The sequence below is a fragment of the Penaeus monodon genome, chromosome 13 (genome assembly GCF_015228065.2).
Source record: "Penaeus monodon isolate SGIC_2016 chromosome 13, NSTDA_Pmon_1, whole genome shotgun sequence".
Classification (NCBI taxonomy): Eukaryota; Metazoa; Arthropoda; class Malacostraca; order Decapoda; family Penaeidae; genus Penaeus; species Penaeus monodon.
Genome location: NC_051398.1, coordinates 27,600,615 through 27,604,410, shown reverse-complemented (window position 1 = coordinate 27,604,410; position 3,796 = coordinate 27,600,615). Strand labels below are relative to the sequence as shown.

Below are 3,796 nucleotides of genomic sequence, written 5' to 3'. Positions count from 1 at the left end.
TCCTCTCCTTCAGTCTGACCCAAGCACAAGGAACCTCCGCGGACCTCCAACTGACCTTGAAAACCTGCCCCCAAAGTAGCATGATCCGAGCCAGTTCTTATTGCTCTCTCCTTGACGCCGACGTCAAGGGGTTAAAGTAGTCCAGGGTCAACACAATGCTAATTGCAGGGTTTCCCAGAGACCGAAGGAGATGCACCCTTGAAGTCCGAAATCAAACGCGCTAAATACAATGGAATCCGAACAGCAGCTGTTTCAGTCGCCGGGTAGGAGCGGAGAAGAGACTGGGGGCGGGAGCAGGGAGGAAGTAAAGTTGAACGTTAGCGGGAAATCGCTGAGGAAGTGCGCTCATCTCTTTACAGCAGTCGACGCCAAGCACACCCTAGGCCATACAAGCCCAAGGATTCACCACCCATCCACTTCCTACCATTCCCAAAAGGCGTCTCAACACCCGTCGCCCGCGGCAGCACTCTTCCCAAACCCCATCCACAGCTTGCGGCGGCGGTGGCGGCTGTGCGCGGCGTCGGTAGCGAAGGCCGGCGGTGGTCTGCCTTCACTGTTGGCCCGCGTACACTGTGAACCCGGTAACCTGCCTCCTGCCTCCTACCCCCCCCCCCCCACCTACGCCTGCCCTGGTAACAACCCGGTCGGTCTCCGCCTCCTCCCCTGCGGCTTCCTCCCCCCTCGCTCGGCCGAACTCGTATTCCCTCTTTCCTTCCATTCCAAACTTTAGCTCTACTGCGCCTCAACCGTTTGCCCTCGTCTCTATATCTCTTGTTTATTTTCCTGCCCAGCACGCCCACAAGGCATCAGCCCAAGCACAAGGCGCCCCCACAGCACTTAGCCGAGCAGACCAACCGGAGGGGAAGCTGTCGGCAACAGGGATCCAAGATTCGAACAACTTCATCAATGCTACTCTGCAATAACGGAATTACCTATGAGTAGGCAATTGAAGGAGAGGAAGTGAGGAAATACATGTTGCACATATGACGCCAACACAGTACGTACCTAGGGAAGGATACTGAGAAAGGCGGAAAGACAGTCAATCATACAATACTAACTGGCACGGCGTTCTCGTGGGGTGGGTGTATTTGCAAAGGCTATACAAACTATTGAGAAATGTAATTAACAACGATTTTCAATGTGTGGTACCGAAACGTTTAACACAGAAAATCACGGAGGGGACGATGAAGAGGAATTGTGCATGTTAATTTATGCAACGGAAGTGAAAGCAGAGAACCCACGATTTTCCTGATGATCGGGGTGGGCTATACATCAAACATTCTCCTCCTTCCTGGGAGAAATTTATACGAATCAGTTGGCAAGATCGCAATTCAAGGCAACGTGAGGCCAGTGACAGAAGTGGGGCAAGACTGCGGATGTCAAGAGCACACGGTTCATAGGATACAAAAGAAGGAGGGTGAGACTGTCGTAGAGGGGAGGGGGAGAGTGGGGAGAGGAGGGAGGCGTGGAACAAGTTGGGGGAGAGAGATGTAGGTTGTCACGTAGGCTTCACGGCTCCCTTCTTCACTTCCCCTCTTCACATGTACTTCACATGCGCACGCAGCTATACATATAGATGAAAAAGTCCAAACAAGCGCTCCCGGAAATGAGCGATGGCGTCGCAACACGTCCTGGGAATGTCGTCACCCACGCAAGCGCGCAAGCAACGCGTTTCGATATGGCATGTGTGTGTGCGGGGGCAGGGGCTCGTAACAACTCGAGCACCGAGGCGGAGTAACAACTCGAGCACCGAGGCGGAGAAAGGTCAGACCTTCAAAATGCGTCTGTCGAGCCCCGTCAAAAGTTTTCTCGCGTACAAGGACAAGGCGGTGCAGCAATCGTTAACAAAAAAGCATTAAACAATTGACATATTGCCTAACTGAGTTGTAGTCCCAGTCCTCTTAAGATTTAAAACTTGTAGTCTTCCTATAAACAGTAAAGTAGTTTGGCTTGTCACCAGACTATGACGTAATGATATTAGTTTAACATCATTAAAACAATGAAAAAAACGCGATTAAGATATTCTGCCAATAAAGCAGATGTTTAGGAAGTTTATAATAGGAAATCAAGCTTTGTGGCGGAGGTTTACATCACAGAAAAACAATGAATAACAAGTAATGTGAACAATACACTAGTGATACAAATAAACATTTAAAATCCCCTGACAGAAACCACGCGCCATCTCACTCACTTCTAAACGTCAGCTCAACAGGTAAACAACTGACATAAGCACCCGAGTATGTCATTAAACTCTGACATCTTCCTGAGTTCTCACCACGCAAGGAGCCAGGTTCAATGTCAAGTTGAGACTAATTAATTACTTTGTTAGACCCTCAGTCGAATCGCCATATCAAATAAGCCGACGCCAAATCCTGTTCACCAACGTGTGTGCGTGTAAGCCCGCGCGTGTGAACGTCTTGACAGGATGGACCTGGTGACCACACCTGCCTAAGGTTGCGTCATGTGGTGGTAGATTAAGTCGATAACATTCTTAGAAAAGGTGCATGTCTGCCTCCTGTACTGCCGAGACTCACGTGCATAAGCCTAGTACATCGTAGTAGTTTTAATCAATACAAAATATCCGTACATGGCATACTGCACCCCGCAGCTGTCAAAAAGTCCATGGTTACCTATATCAGAGATTATCAGTGAATGACAGACTGCTTCCTTGAACACCGCCACCTCATTTACGTCATATATAAACCTACGTCGTCTGGGCATCAATGACATACTACTAAATTTACCAGGTCTAATTTGACTATATCAGGCTCCCTAATGTGGTGTCAATTTCCAGGTGTTCAACAGTTCTAAACCTAAAATTACACGTCAAAAATGCATTATAACAAAGACACAACCCCGTACTGTATCTTCCCTTGTCAATGGAATATTTTCTATACAACTAAATATTTCTTAGTCCAGTATATATCCACGCAACTGTAACAGGCCTTTTGATTGCATCAGCTTGGGACTAACGCAGCTAGCTTTATACAACCAACACCTAGAAAGCCAATGTGACTTCCTTACCTTTCAAGCTACAAAACGTCAACGCAATTTTCCTCTCTCTTGAAGTGAGTGTCAAGACGTCTTTAATACGATAGGACGAGGAGGAGCTAGACATCACACGTTCTTTCTCTTCCATGACACAAGACCGACTACGCTCCCGCAGGATGGTGAAATCAAAGAAAAATGGGATTTCGTGTATTGCATCATGCTGTTCAAACTGCCAATGCTGCGCGAGTTGTCCAACTCCCGACCAATAACCAATATTTCCCCGATTCATTTAATGTTCAAAGACTGTGGCTTTTGTACTTACGTCCGTTTACTTCATCTGTGTCTCTGACGATTTCCACACGATAAAAATGAAACAAAGATGTGAAAAAATACGAAAAACTCGGAGAGCGTTTCTGACGTGTGTCTTACTCTCTTGCAGCCATAGTTAGAAGTGAGTCAGGTTGGCCAACATGGGATCATAACAACTCAGGCTAACATGATGCAGCATCTAAATTTATCCAGTCACTTGGGCAACCTGTAATTATATGAGCAAGATATAGCCCGAATTTTAAATATATATTCAATTTCACCTCTTCGTACGCTGGAAAATCAATAATCTCTGCCACTGTTGTGAAACTCGGGAATGTTGGCAAGCATGGCGCAAGGTGACGAAACTGCCGGGTAGAATTTGCGGAGCATTTTCTACAAGAAAATCCCTCAGTAAAATATCTTTGTCAATTAAACTGATATCATTCGTCCCAGTGTGTTATTTATTGCAATGGCTATATCACATAGACTGATATGA

General features: G+C 46.8%; 1 protein-coding gene across 2 annotated transcripts in view; it reads right to left on the bottom strand.

The window, feature by feature from the left end:
* LOC119580222 (CCAAT/enhancer-binding protein gamma-like) overlaps positions 1-3,462 on the bottom strand; it is a 44,655-nt gene extending 41,193 nt beyond the window's left edge. The window contains exon 1 of one of the 2 annotated variants that reach the window (XM_037928231.1): positions 3,314-3,462. The gene's annotated coding sequence lies outside the window, so the exon portion shown is untranslated. Of the gene's footprint in view, positions 1-3,024; positions 3,174-3,313 lie in introns of those variants that run through there. The other variant, XM_037928232.1, reaches the window with a different exon arrangement.
* Positions 3,463-3,796: the final 334 nt, after the last annotated feature.